The 21899-nt window shown below is 37.0% G+C and overlaps 1 protein-coding gene across 16 annotated transcripts in view; it reads left to right on the top strand.

Annotated features, from left to right (window-relative positions):
• Positions 1-21899, top strand: part of PLCB4 (phospholipase C beta 4) — a 411579-nt gene that overhangs the window by 15127 nt on the left and 374553 nt on the right. For 7 of the 16 annotated variants that reach the window (XM_032142697.2, XM_032142692.2, XM_058432937.1 and 4 more), the window contains exon 2: positions 13089-13144. The exons of 8 other annotated variants lie outside the window; for them this stretch is intronic. The gene's annotated coding sequence lies outside the window, so the exon portion shown is untranslated. Of the gene's footprint in view, positions 1-13088; positions 13145-13169; positions 13519-21899 lie in introns of those variants that run through there. One more of the 16 variants, XM_032142696.2, reaches the window with a different exon arrangement.

The raw sequence follows: 21899 nt of genomic DNA, 5'->3' as shown, positions 1-21899 counted from the left end.
TCCATTTCCTTCTGGAGGTGACAGCAGCCTTCTTATTGCAGAAGAGTTATGGTGCAGGGAACATAAGTGCTTACCAATAACTGCTTCCTATCCTCACACAGGATATGAGACATAGGGTATGAGACCCTCAGAAAGGAAATCTCTTTCTCTACACACACATACACACTCATACACACACACACAAACGCACACACACGCTGCAGGTGCTTGAGCCACACTGTGGAATGGGATACATAAGAAATTGAGCCAGTGCTTTGATATTTTTGTCTTTACTGGATGGCTTTGCAATATTTTAAAATGTTGAAACTTACCAGGATTCTTTAAGACCAGGCCCCTAACCCATCATTTATTAGGCTTAGGCAGTGTGCCCTGGGCCTTCAGAATACAATCCCATTTTATTCTCTCAGCAATTCTGCAGGTTAGGTATAATTACCACCATTCGATACTAAGAAAACTGAGTGATTACAGCACTTACTCAGGGTCACATGGTTGATCAGTGGTATAGACAAGTTTCAAAATAAGGTTGACCTGACCTGAATCTGAATGGCTACATCTGTGACCGTACAGGCACAGAGGAAAGGCCATATGAGGACACGGGAGAAGGTAGCAGTCCTCAAGCCAAAGAGAGAGGTCTCAGGAGAAACCATGCTTGTTGGCACTGGCACCTTGATCTTGAACTTCTAGCCTCCGGAACTGTGACAAAATAAATTTCTGTTGTTTAAGCTAGTCAGTCTATGGTATTTTGTTATGGCAGTCCTAGAAACCTAATACAGTGGAGGGTTTCTTTTACATGCAGATGAAAGCAGTCCTTGTGATACAGAAACAAAGTATTACAGACCAAAAATATCAGAATAATAATTTTGGCATTTGAACACATGTTCCTAATTTCAAAAGGTGATTTTTGTCTTGAGTTGGTTTAGTTTAGAGAGTATTTGCTTTCACTGAGCTTTCATAAGAGTTAATTTGTTTACAGGCAGAGATGAGATAAATCATGTCTTTCTTTAGCCTGTTTCTTTATCTATTTCTTTTTTTCTACGTGAATTTCACATACTTCTTTAAGGAGTCTTATAATTAAAACATGTCATGTTAAATGAGCTCAAATCTTTTTCCATAATTAGGAACTTGAATCGTTGCCTAATTTGTAATTTGATAAGTAATGTGTATTTGTTGAATTTTTCTGCTATCAGTGTAAGTCCTGGGGTAATTTTCTAAAACAAAATAAAAATAGTTTTGGCTCTGTTTTCTTAACATATTAACAGTAGTCTAGGAAATATTTTAATTTCTCTTTAGTTAGTTGGTGCCTTCTCTTTGTAATTTTTTTGTGTGTGGGGAATAAATTATCATAAGACGTTCATTAAGTGCATTGTAATGTTTTGCTTAATTTGGTGCCTGTCAGGAAAAAACCCAACAGCACAATGGAGGTACTATGAATGAGTTATTTTATTTATTAATTTCAATCTAAGTTTATCACCAATGGAGAAATAAAATATTTGTAGAATTGAGGTTATAAAACAGCAAACATAACTGCTGAATGATTTATATTCAGCACATTCTTTAATATAAAGATTGGATATAAAGACATCTTCAATATAAAGCATGACATTGATTTGCTTTAAATAAAAAAAGAATATATTTTCACGAGGTCAGGAGATCAAGACCATCCTGGCTAACACAGTGAAACCCCGTTTCTACTAAAAATACAAAAAAATTAGCTGGGCGTGGCAGTGTGCGCCTGTTGTCCCAGCTACTCGGGAGGCTGAGGCAGGAGAATGGCGTGAACCCGGGAGGTGGAGCTTGCAGTGAGCTGAGATCACGCCACTGCACTCCAGCCTGGGTGACAGAGCAAGACTCCATCTCAAAAAAAAAAAAAAAAGAATATATTAATTTTTCTTTTTCACAATATTATTACTTGAGTGAGCTTTTAAAATAGTATGGTGCTATTTTATTAGTTAGGTAATGCATACATTGGATTAAGTGTGATATATTTTGTTTAAAATACTATTCAGAACCTGACATAGCTACAGCATAGAATGGGGTCACATAATAAAGGTTCTCCTTTATGTAAGTGCGTGAACTTTCAGTGAGTCACATGAAATGACCACTGGTTTGGTCATTTGAGTTTATTTGAATACATTAGTTATGAGCTATTTAGCTCTTTCAAGCAGTCATAATTCGTTCTCAAATTTTAAATCAGATTTGTACTGTAGCTAGCACGTAGTAGGCTTTTAAATGTGTCCTAAAACTAATATGTAAGATGACGACATGGTCCACAAACTATTATTTTGCTTTCCTTCCTTATTTCATGGTTTTGTATATCTTATTTTGGATTTGTATGCATTCTGCTGTTTCTAAAATTAGTATCTAAGCAATGCATTTTTTAACATTAATTATCAAGTTTTGTCTTACTTTTAAATTTTGCCTTATATAAGGCAGCATAAGTGGGCATTACTGCCTTGCTGACACCTACTTTCCTGGGGTGAAATATATTGACCTTGACTGTAACCTTGACATTTAAGACAGTTGACTAGACTCTGAAAAGAGAAAGACCAGCGTGACTGTAAATCACGCCTATTTGTATAACATCCTCAATTACGTAATCAAAATAATCCGGAAAATTGCCAAGATATTTGAACATATTATACGAGGATTGGTCTTAGAAGCACAGACTTACCCATGGGAATTAGTTCATTTTCTGAGGAGTCCTTCACCAAACTGAAAGTTGAGTTTACAGTCCTGAGAATGTGACGCCTCTTTGGTTATTATAACCACAAAACAGTGGAATGGCTGTTTCTTCCTTTAAGCAAAATGATATGTTTAAACTCTTTTTTTGAGGGATGACTTAAAATGTGTTAATTATGTGGCTTAATTTGGAATGTAAGAGATGATATAAATTAAATTATCACTGAAATTTTTACCCTGCCTGCCTCACTCACTTTGACCTTAGGACCTTACCAAGAGTGAGAAAAAGCCATCATGATGAGAAAACGTGATCATCTCAAACTCGTGTATGTAGATGAAAAAGGATATATGTTTCTGTGTGGGGATCCTGTGTAGAAATACCTTTATAAAGTTACTTGCAAGTACATCATCGGTATGTTGGGAAGGAAACGAACATTTTTTGAAGTGTCTTGTGAAGGTCAGGAACTCCACTAGGGACTCTCCTTTGGGAGGAAGTTTAGTAAAATGGTTGTGAGCGTGTATGATGTGCATTGTGGGGTCCTGGCTTTGCTACTGAGAAGCCGAGTGACCTTGGTCAAGTCATTGACCTCCTCCTCCTCATCATCATTTTTTATATCTATCCTGTGAGATAGGTGGCAGTATCCTCATTCTACAGAAAAAGAAACTGAGGCCCATTTAAGTAATTTGTTCAGGGCCACATAACTAGCAAGTTGCAGCGCCTCAGCTGGAGTCAGACCCTGCTCAGGATTCTACCCTCTTCTACCCCTTCCATGTCATCTTCCCCTCCTTCCAAGGCTGTGTTTGCCTAGCTACCAAGTTGACAGTTTTGATCAAATAGGTTGGTTGCTTTCATGTTGAATGAGCTCAGATTAGGAGCACCGATCGTAGGGAAAAGGTTCTGAAAAGGGAATTGGGAGAAGTGACTTATAGCTGGCCATTGCCCTAGCTGATTATGTGTTCTTGAGCAAGTCATTTCAATCACTGGTTTCAGTGTACTTAGCTCTCTTAAATGAAGGGCTTAGGCTTGTAGAACTATTTCTTTTATATTTACCCTTTTATCATCATGAAGTGTTTCTCTTTGTCTCTAGTAATCCTCTGTGTGGTAGTCTATTTTGTCTTATTAATATAGCCAGTTCAACTTTATTTTGCTTACTGTTTGCATGATATAACTTTTTTTCATCCTTCCAACTTGTGTGTTTCCGTTTAAAATGTGTCTCTTTGTAGAGAGCATATAGTTGATTCTTGCTTTTAAAAAACCCATTCTGATAATCTTTGCCATATAGATGGAACGTTTAGTCCATTTACATTTAAAGTTGTTGATATAATTATATTCTGTGGTTAACATTTTATGAAATATATTACATTTGCATTTTGATGTTTCTGTATCTTCTCGGTTTTCTTTCAGATTTAACTTTATGGAAAAAAGTCACAAGACTTATTTTATACTATACATAGTATACTATACATAGGTTGTATACTTAGTATAAGTGGTTTGTTGGATGGGCCACACTTAGTAAGACATAAACAGAAAATAGCCTTATTCGCTCCTCTCCTGTACTTTGAATGATATTTTTTTGGCAGATCCTATAGCTTTTCAGTCATTTTACAGTATTGGAACAACCTAATTTTCAAATTTTAGAAAAATGTAGTACAATGTAAATCAAAACTTCCATTTTCCCATCCAGTTTGTAGCTTCTCCCTTTTTTCATTCTTAGGCTTGAACCCAGGCTTAGTGATGAGCAGGAGGGAAGAAAAGGAATTCCTAGTTTAACTCTCCTCTCTTCCTCTCCTACATATTATCTGGCTCCTCCAGAGTTGACACGGGGGACATAAAAGGGGCCAAGGCTATTGCACTTAGCAGGTGCTGTTTGTTTTCAAGGCCAGTTCTTTTTCATATACACCCTGATGGATTTTTTGGAGTGCCCTTGCAGGTCCGTTGGCATTGTGCCATTATTTGCTTTGAGCACTGCAATATCAGCTCCTCATATTCCAGTGGAAGATCACTGGAGTGTCTCTGTGTCCTTGTCCAGGCAGCCCACTCAGATGGAGGCTTTTCAGGATCATTCAAACATGAAAACCTTCCATAGTATTCACGTGGTCCACAGGAAAACTCTCATCTTAACACCATCAGACCCTGAGGGCACAGCCTGCTTCTGCTTCTACTGGGGCTCTGTTGCCTTGCAGGTGGCATCAGCCAGCCAATCTGATGCACATGCCATGGCTTCTGCACTGAAGCAGGCATCCAGGCAGGGAATAGAATATCAGCCTCTGTCATTGCAGATAGCCTCAATTTATTATGGCTTTTCTTTAATTTTCTTTTCTTTTTTTTTTTTTTTTGCCTTCCTTATGAGGTGTTAGAGAGAGAAGGAAAGGGATCTGTTGAATTTTCTTTGAAGAGTTTGCTGCAGTGCAGTTCTTCTCATATGCAGACTCTGGAGGTGATCTCTGGACTGGCTTGGCCATGTGTAGCAAGCACTATGGACATATACAAAGAACTCTTCATATCACCTTTGGCATTGAAACATTAGCAGAAAATTGAAACAATAATTCCCATTCTCATCATTAGAAGAATTTAGAGATTACTGGCTTAATAGTAAGATGCACAGATAAGTGTTAAACCTTCAGCTACATTTATAATTTGTGAACTGCCACACTCTGTAAGCTTCTCCCTTCACAGTAATGAGAAATACTAAGTACCAAATAAATGCTTAATGAATTAAGTCATGGTGATTGCAGGATATTGGTCTCTGGGGAAGGTAAAGGTGACCAATATAATATGAGGAATGAGGTTGCTAATCTGCAAAATTCTTTACTGATTTGGTTAAACAATGGGTCACTTAAGTGGAAAAAAATAGAATTCAAAACTACTGTTAGCTTTGTCAAACTAGTTGGTCAGGTTGGCCTATATAAAACCTGAAACTGGATTGACAGGCACTTCTGCTGGAAATCTCTAAACAGTACAGATCATATAGGTATATTCATCAATGTATATATATGTAAATGTGTACTTTTTTGAGGAATATATATATACTTCTGCATATATATGCAGACATAGAAATATGTATTTTATAGTACTAATATAACTGTCCGAGAAAGAAATGACATAATGATGTCATATAACATATAAAATATAAAAATATACTTTAAGAGTTGGCAAATAATAAATAGCACAGATAAAGGAGAATGGTTTGGAACAAGAAACAGGTAATTTCCCCTAATTTTTGGAGCAGAAATAGATGAATATGAAATGTATGTATCAGTTCATTAGTTAGCTTATTTCAAAGTACAAAATAACCTTAAAAGATTTAATGTGATTTTGTACCAGAATTTATAGGTGACAATATGATAAGAAGTTATTTTTAAGTTATAAATTTAATTTTGACTAGTTAATTATCAATATATTTAAAAATATATTAACATGTGCTTTATCCTAATTAAAAGGAGATTATATCTCAGTAGCGTCTAAGATTTTTAAAAATAACTTTGGGACTTATAAAATATGTGATTATATAAAAAACATTGGAAAATAAAAGCACAAAGAAGAAGGGAAGAAGGCAAAACTACCTTTAATCTAATTATAATAGGTGGTAACAAATATAGGCCAGAATGAGAAACACCAGATTGCTTTTTGTTTATTGATACATTTTTTCCATGAGTGACAAAAATTGATCTTTTCATGGTGGAACTTCCTTTGATCTATATTTAATCAGCTCACTTAATTTTCTGTTTAAAACTAATAATTCATGGCTAGACTTTGTATGTAGGAAGTGGTTCTAAGATTGTGTCCAATATCATCAGAAATCTGCTTAATATAACTCCTAAAGCTTTATTTGTAGACTAGATATTTGTATAATATTTGGAGCGTTTGTCAGTTGTTAGGAATTAGTTTAAGATGTGGAGAAAGAAATAAAGTTAGCTGGTGAATAAGGAAGTATTTTCACACTTAATCCTGTTTTTAGTTCTAACCCTGGAATTGCTTATAGCAGTTAATGTGGACCTCAATATTTCATTGTGTAAATGAGCAGTGTCAGTATGATGGTGGGGTTAAATGCAAGGGAGATGCTTTTGTCCTACTTTTCAAGGTATCCTTTAAGCAAGGTAAGCATTCATAAAGGAGTCCTAATTTACTAGAAAGCTTGAAGTTTTGGAGCAGAGATTTTCAAAGAAGTTGTATGCAGAGTTCTTTCTGAACTATGGCCTGATAGTGTCTTTGTGAAAGTATCTTCTTCCCATTTCTTTTGTTATGAAGCCTGTTTTTTAAAATCATTGGCCTTTGGTGAAGATTGAACACATTGAAAAATAACTGTATAGGAGAAAAACTGTGAGTGTTATAGTGTTATTTAATTGAGAATACTATTTGTGTGTGTGTGTGTGTCTGTCTGTCTGCGTCATGGGAAAGTATTGAAATGATGCATTACTGAAAAAAAAAAAAGAAGGATTTGTTTATCTTTCCAAAGAGAATTGAGCCATTATTTTGGAAAAGACTCAACATCCTTTTACAAAATCATATTTTTTTCAAATGTATGTGTATGGGAAATCTTAAAATAATAGATAACTAATTAATAGAAAGGGGGAGGAAAAAAATGGAAGCGTGCTTTGTCACCCGATAACTATCCCAAAATAAGTTTGGCTTCTAACACGTTTTTAATTTTTTTTTTTTCAAATGGGTATTAGATAGCTTCTGTGGTAGAAGTGAGGACTTGCAGAATACTCTGTGTTACTAAAAAATTGCTGGAAAAGTTAACCTGAAATGGCAGAGTAAAGAAGCTCATGTTTAAGCTAATATAGTCCAGTAACTTTTGCATCTCTGCATGTTCATCACAGACTGTGAGCATATTGTGTATAAATAATTACCAAATGTTTCGGGGGTGGTGATTCTATTTGTTCTCCATGAGAATTTATAAAGTTGTTAAATTCGGTTTCTTTGGAGTCATCACAGTTTATTTCACTGAGATGTTTACTGGATAAATATTTTCACGGAAGTTTTCACCAACTTCAAAGAGGTAGTAGTTATTCAATGCAAAGTGTTAGGAGCCTATTGCAATATACATTCAATTTTTTCTTTTGACAGTAGATTTGTTTCTCTTTTTGGTTCAAATGAATTCATTATTTTAAACTGCTTCAATTAATTCGGTATGTTGTATTCATAGACACAGTGGGTTTTATTTGTAAGCCTCCCCAGAGACCAGGGTCCCCAGGGTCTTGGTGCCACATGTTCTGTAAATGCGACAGGAGAGCTGGGGTGTTTGTACCATACATGGGAGAGGGCTGATTTCTGAGAGAAACTAATGCCGTTGATTCATAGGTTTCTTTTTATGATTTCTAGGTCATACAAGTACATGGTAGCTTAAAAAAAAAAACATGCCATAGGTATGTAGAGCCTTTATAAGTCTTGACAGCTGTAACATGAGCTAGAGGAAGTCACTATCTGGGTCATGTGGAACCACATCTGGTTTATGATTTGGGCACACAGTAATTGTTCTTGAGGTTACGATGGAGCCTCACCTTGCTTATGTTTTTGGCCATAGACTGAAGTTTCCTTTGAATGTTCCCTCAGCTAATGTAGGTATGCAGTTTATAAATAATACTTTCATAAGGACAAAAGTGAGAAGCAGCATTGTACAGCAGAAATGTGAGAGCTGACCTTCCTAGGTTCTGACCTTCCTAGGTTTGAGTATCCAGTCTGTCTTTTGCTAGAAATGTGACCTCAGGTGAGCTCCAAAGCTCCCTCTGAACTCGTCCTCATGGGAAAGGAGAGAGACTAGTGCCTAACTGGGGAGCGGTGAAGACTGCACGAAATACCAGATGCAAAGTGCCTAACACCTCACCTGGTTTATACAATAATAGCTACCTCTTAGTTGTAGTTCTGTTCTTTTCTTTCTACAGACATTTGACCATTAAATACACAATTATTTCAACTCATTATTATATTTCTAGAAGTGATGCTTACAGATTCTTTTTTCTTTTTGAGGACTGCATGCTTTTCATAAAGTCTCTTGGAAAAGTAATTTCTATGTAGTTTTGCTTCTTCATTCATTCAGCATTTGTCAATACTTGTTACTGGCTTGCTTCCTGAGGTCTAGGAGTTTATGTTGTATCAAGAGAGATCCACAGATAATAGAAGTTACTGTAGAATTTTAAGTTCCACAGAAGGTGCATTTCTGAGGCCCTATAAAGCAGAGTAGCAGCATTTGAATCAGGTCAGCTCTTCAGCCCTCGAGAGGTATTTTCATGTTCTTGTTTTCTGTTTTTTAGTGATGTTCCATTTCTGGTGTTTAATCTAGCCATGCCCCTAAATATATTTACTTTTCTTTGTGAGACAGGTTAAGACTGTCTTAACTTAGAAGATTCTTCATTTCTTTGGTCACTGGAATAGCATTGCTGTCTTTTTTGTCATCATTCTCTTTTGCATTGTTATCATTCTCTTTTGCATTGTTCATATCAGAATGTAATGGCCCTTAGGAAAGCACAGTGTGGCTCGGTAGAGTGATGTGCCTTGTTGTTTCTGAGGCTTTTTTGATTCTCTCTGAAGCCTGTTGGTGAGCCTGTTGGGTGAGACATCCTTAGTGTTGACAAGTGGAAACTGTTGATGAGTTTTCCACTGCAATGGTGACGTATCTGTTACTGAGCAGTTATAGGGTGCATCGCAGTCAGTTAAAATAGGAGCAGCTTCTGAGGATACAGAAAGGGGAAAATAAGTTATTGCTGGTGTATATATTAGAATATTTTTGGCTGTGAGTGATAGAAAACAGCAGCCTAAACTAACAGAAGTTTAAGAGAAATGCAGGCTTAGTAATCTAAGCATTTTGGGCAGATGTGGCATCTCAGCAGTGCCATCAGGGAACCAGGTTCCTTCTGTCTTTCTCTCCACTCCTCAACATTTAGCATTTATTTGTCTTCATAGGTGTGAGATGGCTCTGCACCACTCAGGAGCTATTTCCAGGAAATGAGGGATTGGGACTTGTTTACATCATGAGAATGAACTTTCTCAGAGCTCTCTCTCTTGTATCTCATTGGTCAAAACTGTGTCATGTGGCTATCCCTAGCTGCCATAGTATCTGGGAAAACAAATCGTTTTAGCTTAGTATATTGGCTCCTAACGCTATAAATGTTGGCTAAACAAATAGCTATAGCCACCATACCTGGGAATTTTGTTTTTGTCACATCTACTACCTTAGTTTTAGATTTCATGATTTGGTAAGTATTAGATGCTACTTCATTCATTCACTTATTTGACACATATTTATTAAAAGCATAAGGCCTTAGGATATACCATTTCAAATTTAATAAAACTAGTCCTCATATTATGGGTGCATGAATGTAAAATATCTAAGTATGGATGCGAGCTAATGGATGTTTCTCTTAGCTCATGTAGTAAATGGCTAGAACTGTGATTTTCAAATTGAAAACAACTGAATTTTGTTTAGCTGACCTCCGTCATGTAACTCGTTCGTAATTGTCACCCCTACCCTCCCTCCTCTGACCCTCAATCCTTTTACCGATAAATTTGGAAGCCTGCCTCCTGAGGCTGAGTTGCTCTGGTTTTCCCATAATACTCCCTTTTGCAGCTTTAAATGCTTACCCATTAAGTCAGACAAATTTCCTTTTCAGAGTTTGGCATTGTTTCTTTATTGGAAAGGAAACAGATTGTTTTAGGCCAGGAAAGCTTGCAAAAGAAAATAGAAGACCATGAACTATGTTTTTTATTTTCTTGTTTTTAATCATCACGTCTCATGTTAGGATTCAGTGTTAGATCTCGGTGTGTTTTCTGTTCAGAGGGAATGTGTGGTTCTTCTTGCACCTGGTTTATCTTTGATGTAGGCTTGGCACAGCTTTACACATGGTCTTTCCCCAAACCATGACATAAATCCTGCTTTTTATTTTATGGCTAGGGTCAGGTTTCCAGTAGTGGCGTCTGGCGGGGTCAGTAAATCAAATTCCTAGGCTGTGAGGATGATTTTACTTGTTTGTGACTTTCCCTGCTTGTTGTGAAAGCTCCGCTTTAGTGTCACCTGGCCCCTTTTTGGCTCTTTCAAATTTTAGTCAAATTGAGTGGTATAATCCATAAAGTGCCCGTCTTTTGGCTGTTTCACAGTGACAGATCACTGAGCTAGGATAAGCAGGTAGCAGATCTGATAATTTATATCTGTGGTCCCAAATCTTTGCCATGAATAAAGGATTTTTAAAAAAATTGTTCCCTCTTGGATCTTGGAATTAGAAAGAATTTGTTCATGAAACATCACATTGATACTAATGATATGTTATTCATTTCCCCAATTACATTAATCAAAGGTGTATTTAACTACCTACAATTTCTGACAAGCATGAGATAGCCAGTGTTCCTATGTTGATGTTACTTAATTCAAAGCAGGATACCTAAAATAAAAAAAGAAACAGAAGATTTATTGCAACTAAATATATATTTGTTATTTGGCTTTGGAATATTGAAATAAATATTCAAAGCCATTTTGATGATTTTTTAAAACCATACCGATAAGCTTTTCATTTTTCCTAGTGTGATATTTGATTTTTAAAATTTTTGCCTAAAGTATTTCTTTTTTGTTGTTGTTAGAGAGTATTTGAAAAACAGAAAGTTTGTGATAGTTATGTGCATTTCTCTCTGTATTTTCACAAATAATTCCCATCGAATGAACATTTAAAAAACTTATGGGACATTTTGAATATACATAAAAGTACAGTGAATATCACAGTGAACCTTCATATATCCATCATTACACTATAACAAACTTACAGTCAGTTTCGTTTCATCCATTACTCCTCCCCATCAGTGACCCCAACTGGATTGTTTTGAAACAAATCCATATTTGAAGCAAAAATAGATGTATTATTTCTGGTTGGTCAGTTATGAACTGAAGACCTATAAGTGGCCCCACCCCAGTTGTTACTATGTCATAGATTATGATTTGGCTTAGCGTACGTGCAGTGACCCATGTGTCCGTATTGATCATCAGTTCATCGTGGCTTTCTTAGCTATCTTGGCTTTCTTTCGTTAGCAGAGCTTACCTGCAACTGTAGTTTCGGAAAATAGAACAGGCAGCTCTTACCATCACTATACTGTATTGGCAGTGAAGGGCACCAAAGTACTGCTGGTTGGCATATGAAGTGGTGAAGAGCGAAAGAGGAAAGGCCCCAGATGCTGGCTTACACTGGGAGGTCCACATGGGGCATTGGTGTTGCTTTGAAGGAGAGAGGTTCTGCAGCTAGCTAAGCTTGGCCAAGAAGAGTGGAACTCATCTTGGCTATTTGCAGACATGGAGGTGGTTGCAGGGTTCACGATCCTTTCAGTAGGATGTTGTGAGAATTTCTTATTTAAAGTTTAAAAAGGATTTTTATTCTGAAGTGAAGCAAACACAAGCTAATGGAGGATTTCTCATTTGGGGAGAGGGACTCCTCTGGACTGATGTCTCCTTGAATTTATGCATTGGCAGGCAGTCATTTCAAATCTTTGGAGCTCTTTTGGGTCAGAATCCTGGTCATTGTTTCTGAATCTATATATCATTATCCCCACTGGGATAATTACAGATGCAACCAAACATATATCATGGTCAGAGTCAGAATTAGATTCTTGTGAACATTATCCCATTGGTCATTTTAATTAGATTTCACTGGAAACAGTTTATAGTAGTGGATGATTAACTTATATTAAACTAAACCATTTACTTTCTTATTTTGGCTTGAATATGTAAAGTTAAAATAATTTATATTAACAAGTGATTTTGAAAAGTCATTTAGTATTTATTAGTGACTAGTAGGTTTCTGTGTCAATTGTTTATTGAAAGTAATACATGTAAAATAAAATCAGAGGTATCCTGTTTTTATTTTAATTTTTATGTAGTTTTTTTGTAATCTAAAAGTCTTAGCTAAGAAAAACAGAGCCCATAAATATAGTTTATTGGCTTGGACAATAAAAAATCAATAGAAGGAGGTAGCAGCTTATAGTTCTGTTACCTTCTGTTACCTACACAGCCCATCACAACCTTTTCACCTCATTTTCCCACTGGAAAAGGAGAAACGAGAGTGGAGTTTTATATATTTCCTTCTTTGTTTATACATTTACTTTATGGAATTAAACAAAATGTTTGAAAATATGTCATTGGGATATATGTGAAGTAAATAATTCTAATTTTGAGCAATTTTCATTTATTTTTATCCATTTTCCATTTGATTTTATCCATTTTGTTCTTTAAAAAGCAAATCATTGGAATCAAAATCTGTAAAATGTTTTATGTAGTTAGAAATGAAATATTTCAAGTCTAATTTAAAGATTTCCATTTGTTTAATATTATAAATGAAACACAACATGATAAGATTATAGGCTGGTCTTAAAAATTCACATTTGCTATTTATTGTTACTAGTAGGTAGTTTTTCTTCTATTTTTTCTTCACAGGAAAAGATGATTTCTCTCTGGTATGGAATCCTGAAAATGTGATCTCCCTTAAAAAGGTAGGTGTATATGCTTTTTAATTTGTGACTAAAAAAATTTTATCTTGAATAAATTACAACCCAGATGATTTAATCGAGAAGCATTTTTTTATGCCACTAACACGTGCCATTGTGAATTGAATTAAAACCTCAGATTCATCTTTCTAAATTCAGTATTTAAGTTTGCCAGTCTTTTTAAAGAATGACTATTTTGAGACAAAAGTTGATGTCTACAGCAGTCAATGTATGTGATGTATAATAAGTGAATGCTTCTCAGCAGATCCATTTTTAATTGCAATACATTCATTTCAGCTCATCTTGATGAAATGTGTTCCTGTCTTTTTCAGTGGGTGACATCTTTCTAGGAAACCAAGACAGTGTGGAAATGTAAAATGGTCTGTGGCCAGTAAAAAATGTGATATCTTTCATTTCATGGTGTGAGATTTCTTTTTCAGAGTGTGGATTGTGATTTGCTGGATACTTTGTCAGCTGTAATAAGGTTGGGGGCATTCTTGGGTGTATGGTATCTTTTTGTAATCCATACAGAGCCTGCAAGAGGTTTCCGAATTTCATACTAGCCTAGGAGCCATTTTGGCTTTCTTTTTTTTTTTTCTTTCTGAGGCAGAGTCTTGCTCTGTCACCCAGGCTGGAATGCAGTAGCGTGATCTTGGCTCACTGCAACCTCTGCCTCCTGGGTTCAAGGGATTCTCCTGCCTTAGCCTCCGAAGTAAGTGGGTCTATAGGTGCCCGCCACCACGCCCAGCTAATTTTTGTGTTTCTAGTAGAGGTGAGATTTCACCATGCTGGCCAGGCTGATCTCGAACTCCTAATCTCAAGTGATCTGCCTACCCTGGCCTCCGAAAGTGCTGGGATTACAGGCGAGAGCCACAGTGCCTGGCCTTTGTTTGTTGTTGTTGGTTTTTATCTCATACTTTTTATTCTGAAATATGGACTGGCTCTCCCATTCTGAAAGGTGTAGTTGGGGACTTGGTTCTGACTAGAACCATGCATTCAGGGAGTGCCTGTGGAGACTGGGAAACCGCTAGGCATGAGTGGTATGGTGGGTCCCATGGGGCCGTCACCCCAAACCACAGGACTGCCTCAGAGATTTGCGGGGTGTTTTAAGGTCACAGTGGTCAAATCTGACCTTGTGCCATTATCCTTTCATGTTATCCTCCAGTTTGCTCTCAGACTGTAAGATTTTAGCTCTTAGATCATTTCTGGGCTGAGAAGTTAGGCTGTAGAAACAGTTTGTCCTGATTTAATTATAATAACAAGTTCGTGATGCTGATGGTGTCTTTCCTCATTCTTCTGCAACCTCACAAGAGTGGCCATTCACCTCCAGCTTTTAATTGCCCATCCAGCTAGCTCCCAGCCATCTCTGCCCTGGGAATGGCTCGGTTCTCCTCTGACAGAGCTCACCAAGCAGTTGCTCACATGTTACTTATAAAGCACCCACCTCTAGATGGCAAAAAGGGAAGATTATGCTCCATACTAGATCACTGGAAATCCAGTGTGGAGAACAAACATACATTGATTTCCAAATTGGAAATAGAGGAGTTGAAGCTGAGTTGTAATGTTTGGCCCATTTAAGATAAATAGAACCACCCGTGTAAATTTGGCATTTGGACATAAATAAACCCTATGAGAGTATGCTACCAGAGTGAACTTACAGAGACCAGAGAGATTGCTGCGAATTTGCTTCAAAATTGAAATTCAAAAACCTGCTGTATGCGATTAATTGCAGTGAATTGACTGCGTAATAGTTAAATAAGTGTTTTCTTTTTTTCTCAGATTATTTATTCAAATTTTGGCTTCAAAGATGATACAGAGAAACATGAGTTAATCAAAGACAGAGAGTGAGGATAATCTTTGATAGAATGATGACCGCAAAAGAGCTCATAAGTATGATATAAATGCTGAGTTATAAAAATACACTTTTAGGAAATACAGATTATTAGACCTTGATCGTCTTTGAATGATAATTGGACTTAACCGCAGCATAAATCATCCGTATCGTGTATCTGCTAGCATATATATATAGAAAAAATCTGACTTTGAACTACTAGGAAAGTTGCTTTTTCGCATTTATCCAACATTAATCTAAAATCCCTCTTGGGAATAAAAACTCACATATCTGCAAGGTAGCCAGACAGTTAGGAGCACAGTCTTGAAAAGGCTTCTCAACTGTGTGGGTGAGAGAGCCCAGGAGGCTGTGGAGTATTGTAAAAGTCCTGGAGTATGTGGCAATTAATTCCAAGGATGTCTTATGTATTAAATAGTCTCATATATATATATATATATGTATGTATATATATATATATGACTATTTTAAAACTCTGTATCATTCGTGCTATAAGGCAATATATATGAATATGAAGTGTTACTGAATTAAGAGGAGCTTTTTTATTATAATGTATTTTCCTAATAGAAATTAAAGCTACTTTATACTACTACCATTTATACTACTATTATAAATGGCTAACAATTCATTTTGACACTAAACATGGGTTCTCATAGTCAAACAAGTTGAAAATTGTTGCTCTAGAACATGAGGAAGGTATCTGAATCATGTTAAGATTGGATCCATGATTCAAGCAAGACAGGGCCAGAATGTTTTTAAACAGTCAGAAGAAAGAAATACTCAGATGTTTATTAGATATTAGATTAGGTTACTGGGGCAGTGGAGGAACTTTCTTCTAAAAACTTTTAAGCAGTCCATTTTCTTATATGGCAGGTTGGTTAGATGTATTCTTCAGTACGAAAGCTAGTAGCCACACGTGGTCATTTAAATTTAACCACATATAGTTACTTTAATTAAGAAAATTAAAAATTGAGTTCATCATTTACACCAGTCACAATTCACATGCTCATTAGCTACATATAGCTAGAGGGCAGCACACAGAACATTCTCATCATCACAGAAAGTTTTTTTTTTGACAGTACTGGGGACAATTATCATCACTAGGACTGCTCCATGCCACTAGTAGTACCAACACCACAAAGCTATTCCTAGGGGCTTTGCCCCTGGGGTCCTGGCATGGAATGGAGAAGACAAAGCCTGGTTTGCCCTATAAATCCTGGGAGATTTTTATGGACAGGAGTCCTGAGTGAATGCACGGAAAAGAAAATTGTTTCCCCATAATCTTCCAGCTCCCCTCCCTTTTGTTGTGGCCCATATGCCCTGACAAGCAGCAGGGGTCCGTGTGCCGGTTTGAGTTAACATTTTATTGTTTGTACAGTAGACATTTATCCCCATTTGGGCTACCTGGCATCTGAATCCTTTTCCTGAATTTGGGGGCATTCGTCATTGTGTGAAGCTGGGTGGATAAAAGTGCCGTTTCTCTTAACTTTCCAAGCAGAAATGCCCACTTTTGTGTTTTTCTTGATGTCTGCCAGCAAGTAGGCACACTCATGGGACTTCAGGTTTGTCACATCTGGGACTGGGGCTCTGGAGAGGTGGCTTAGAGAGGCAATGGTTTGGAATTCTGCCCATCACTGGTGCAGGCAGGACCATGGTGGCAGGTCCAGAGCCACCTGTGGTGACCAGCACCAACAGTGCAGTAGAGGAAACAGAGTTAGTTACTGGGAACAAAAGCAATACTAATGGAAACAGCCTTCCCATGAGTGTAAGGAGCCGGACTAGTCTCCCTTGTTCTAATGGACATTCTGCTTACATGGAATAATAACAGGACAATTTAATTTTATTTGTTATTATTAATTTTTTTAGAGACAGGGTCTTGCTCTGTTGCCCAGGCTGGAGGGCAGTGGCATGACTGCAGCTCACTGTAACCTCAAACCTCATAACAGGAAAATTAAAAAAAAAATCAAAAGAAACCACTTAGCTGTAACACAAGGAAGATATGCTGACTTGTTTAATGGAAAGGAATATACTTTAATGGAAGAATACATATATCAGAATTTCAAACATCCCACATGGGTTTAGTAATGGAGCAACCCCATTTTTTGATTTTGATAGAGAATTGTGTTTATAATTCTGTTTCTTATATGCACAATGTAATCAAAACTGTTGCCTGTGAATAATCACTCTTCTTCTGATTCCTACTTGGCTAGGCTGATATGCCTGTTTTATTGCTTTTCCAGAACAGATAGACTCACATATTGTTTCACGTTATGTTTTGAGTTCTTAAGCATATTGTCTCTTCCTCCTGTGCACTGATTCCCACTTTCGTGCACACAGCAGCTGTGTGACCATCTGCATCATCTCAACAGTGCCACAGCTTCCTCCGTAGAATGCTACGGTGTGTCGCCCATGGAGGGATTCCTCATCCCAAGCGTGATTTTTACGTGGGTAGGCTGCCTGCCTGTGAGGTGAAGTTTCTGGTGGCCCATTTCTTCATATTTCATGATAATTGGTCAGAGGCTTGCCTGGCAGTGGAACCATTACCCCAGGGACAGAGGTTGCCTGCTGTCCGTCATAACTTATGCTCAGCCCTCAATAGAAAAGAAGTATGGTGTGAAGCAGCCACCCAACCAGAGAGACTGGTGGAACAGCCTCCATTTGTATGTAGGTGAGCTACACGACTTGTTCTCACCAACACAGTGTGAACAGACCTGTAGGGCAAATCTGGGACAAGGCTTCGAAACCCCAGGCTCTATTGTCCTCTTTCCTGTGGTTAGATGCAGATGAGGGGATGGCGAGAGACAGGATTAAGTGAACCTGAGTCTAAATCATTGCATTGTGGATGGCTCCTCACTATTCCTATTCAGGAATCCACATGTTCCTGAACAGAAAATCTTTAATAGTCATATTTGCAGTCTTTCCCGGTAACAAACTCTATACAATGAAAGATGGAGCATAAATTATGTGAGCAAGAAAGAGAAATAAGCTTCTATTATGTTAACTCTTTATGTGTTTTCAGATTTGTTCATTGCAGAAGCTGACGTTACCCTTGTACACCCTCATTCAGCCACATAAATCTCATTATTTCTTTTTATCAGGTATTAGCTGACATTTTTTCATTTTTCAGTTGCCCATTATGTGGAATCATCTGCTTGCATTGAGTAGTAGCATGGCTTATACCTGAGTATGATTATGGCCTACATACATTTCCCTACATATTGCCTAGTGTTGCTTACAAATAGGTCTAAGAGTTAGAGGAGAGCTTAGTGCCTCATTGTAAAAACAATTTGCCAGTTTTGTAAATCAGCGTTTTTTTTTTTTTTTTTGAGATGGAGTTTTGCTCTGTCACCCAGGTTGGAGTGAAGTGGCACGATCTCGGCTCACTGCAACCTCTGCTCCCTAGGTTCAGGTGATTCTTCTGCCTCAGCCTCCTGTGTAGCTGGGATTATAGGTGCCTGCCACCATGCCCAGATAATTTTTGTATTTTTAGTAGAGACAGGCTTTCACCATGTTTGCCGGGCTGGTCTCGAACTCCTGACCTCAGGTGATCTGCCCGCCCCAGCCTCCCAAATTGCTAGGATTACAGGCATGAGCCACCGCACCTGGCTGTAAATCAGCATTTTGAGTGAGTTTTTAATCCTCTTGGATCACTACAAAGATTGCGGTAACTGAGAATGCAAGTTCAGTGACTACTTTTGCTTCATAAATGTATAGAAAATGGTTGATGGTCTTATTAGAAAACATTTCCCAGGCTTAATAGTTCTATATAGACGATAGAGGCAGCCAATGAAGATGGAAAGGGGAAACAATGATACAAAATCATCTTAGATTACAACAGAAGGAGAAAGTATTTGATACTCATTTAAAAGCAGCAAATGTGGTGGTTCGAGATATACATTTTGCTTTTGGCATGACATGTAAATGATTGCTTGGCAGAGATGAAGAATTAGGGATTTAATGTTTTTGCTTTTTAGTTTACTGTGTATTAACTAATACCATTTTCTTCTTCTATAATATGGAAATAGCAACTGTATACCTGTAAGGTTATTAATGGAGGTTTTATGCATGCTGATATATTTGAAATGTTTTTAGTTCTTTAGGGGAAAAGTGCTTAATAAACATAAATAACTACTTATGTTAACAGTTTATTTCTGTTGACTTAATATACCTACTTTTTCCTCTTAATAATGCCAGAGCATATTTGGGGGGCTATAGCTTGAACAAAAATAAGACATTATTAATATCAGCACTTTGTAACCTGAGACAGATGATTTAATCTCTCCTGCCATATTCTCTGGGGTTTAAAGGTGCTATTCAGCAAGATTATTATGAACACCAAAAAAAGTTTGCATAAAATAGCTGCATGGCTGTCACTTCCACATAAGCTATGAAGGCAATGATGATAATTAAGTCTAGGACTTGTAGGAACCACATATACTCACTCCTACTGCCTTTGTTCTTCTTCTCTTCTTCATGTCTACTCTGCCATTGTACTTTGTTTTTTTTTTTTTTTTTTGGAGACAGAGTCTCGCTCTGTCTCCCAGGCTGGAGTGCGGTGGTGGGATCTCGGCTCACTGCAAGCTCCACCTCCCGGGTTCATGCCATTCCATTGTACTTTTTAACACATTGGCATGTACTCTGTGCTGACTACTCCAGTATGGAGTGCTTCTCAAACTTTTTGGTCTAAGACCCTTCTCTTAAGTAGAGTTGGGTCTAAGACCCTATTCTTAAGAATTGTTCAGAGTTCTAAATAGCTTTTTAACATGCAGCTTATATCATAACTATTTGCTATATTAAAAAGTAAAATGGGGACATTTACAAATACTTATTTTAAATAACAGTAATAAACCCATTACATGTTAACGTAAGAAAGAATTTTTTAAATGAAGAATTACTGTATTTTTCCAAACAATATATGTTTGGTGAGAAGAATGGCACCATTTAATATTTTTGCAAATCTCTTAAAGTCTTGCTTAATAAAAGATATGTGAATTCCCTTATTTGCTTCTGCAGTTTATTGAGATATTGAACATGATGAAGGCTCTGGAAAACTCTTTTAGAGAGTGAGAGTAATAAAAGGAAAATAATTTCTTAGTATCATTATGAAAATAATTTTGACCTTTCAGAACCCTGAACTTGTCTTGAGCACACAATTTGATAGTGATTGGTCTATGTTAAATCCCCAAAGGTTGTCTTTAGAGTATTTCCAGTTTTGTCACATTTACTACTTTGTACTAGGAAATCCCTTTCCCATCCAAAATATTAGTAAATAACTATTTCTATCTAGTTAATTCTTATTCAGAGAAATAACTAAGAGGCTAAATTATAATTTTAATTTTAGGCTGCAATTTTCCCATTTATTAATTGCACCTTCAGAATATACTGGCATCTTAACCCATTTCCCCCATTCTCACAGCTGCTTTTAAGTCATTTTTCTCATTGATACGCACTATTATGAGAGCCTCTAAATTGGTCTCTGTCCCAGTTGCTATTGCTGTGCAACAAACCACCCCGAAACTAAGTGCTTGAAACAGTAACAATCACAAATCTGCAGTTAGGGCAGGGTTTAGCAGAGAAAGCTCATCTCTGCCCCTTATGGCATCAGCTGGGGATATTTTGACTGCATGCCAGAGGATCCACTTGTGAGATGATTCACCTACATGCCTGGCAAGTTGATGCCAGCAGTTGGCTGGGAGCTAAGAACTAGGGACTTCCGTCATCACCATGTGGGCTCTCAATGGACTGCTTGGTCTTCCTCATAGCATGGTGGCTGAGTTGCAAGAGTAAATGTTCCAAGAGATAGAAGTAAAAGTTGTCACTTTCTTAAGGTCTGGACATGGGAACTGGTCTAGTGTCACTTCTGCTGGATTATAGTCAAGCAGCCACAAAGCCTAAGTTCAAGGAGTGGGAATACAGACTCCTACCTCTCAGCTGGAGAAGTGTCAAAGAATTTGGGGACCATGTTTTAAAATTACCATACTCTCTCTGCCTCAGTCCTTCTCACCCCCAAATTGCCCAGTATTTGCATCTTGTCCTCAGATTCAATTTCGTAGAACATATATAGCTCTGTTTGTCCCGTAGCTCCCCATTTTCTACCTAAGAACAAGATTAATCTTGCATTCAGAACAATCCATTTATTAGTTTACCCTATTCCTTCTTTAGTATACCCTGAGTTTTAGCCCAAATTTATCTGGATTTTTCTTCTTTTGCCTTTGATTATACTTTTTTTCTCTCTTCCTAGAATATTATCCCTTTAATCTTTTTTCACATCCTAACATTCTGTCCTCTTAATAAATGCTACCACTCACATGAAGACTTCCTTAAGCTCTCCATCCTTCTGTAGTATGTCTTTCTGTTATCTCTCATCATACAGTTTAACTGTACCATTTTAAAGACCTCCCAATTTCTGTCTCGTACAATAATACATGTATATTTTATATGCTCTACTAGATTTTATGTTCCTTGGAGGGGATCCATATTTTTAAATATAATATTAATCTTTAGTTGCTCTGATATCTTGAGATATATGTAACAAGTGCTTGATTTTTTAAAAAATGAGTGAATGAAGATATGAATGAAATTAACAGAGTATGTTTAGACTCACCTAAAAAGCTATTAGAAGTACTATGATTGTTGATTAAAATTGCTGGTTAGCCACAAACTAAATAAGTAAAAATTGATGATTTAATTACCAAGCATAAATTTTAGACAATATTATTAAAAAAGAGATCACACCTAAAGTAACAGTACAACCATACAAAAATTTGGAATGACTTTCCTAGAAATGTATGGTAGGAACTAAGTAAGGAAAACTACAAAACTGAATTGTAGGACATAAAATGAGTTTCATATTAGTGGAGAGAGATTCTTTGTTCTTGGAAAGCCAGATTCAGTGTAGTAATACAAAAATAT

Source organism: Hylobates moloch, unplaced genomic scaffold (assembly GCF_009828535.3).
Source record: "Hylobates moloch isolate HMO894 unplaced genomic scaffold, HMol_V3 SCAFFOLD_21, whole genome shotgun sequence".
NCBI lineage: Eukaryota > Metazoa > Chordata > Mammalia > Primates > Hylobatidae > Hylobates > Hylobates moloch.
Note: the sequence above shows the minus strand (reverse complement) of the source record. Positions and strands in the feature narration are given on the sequence as shown.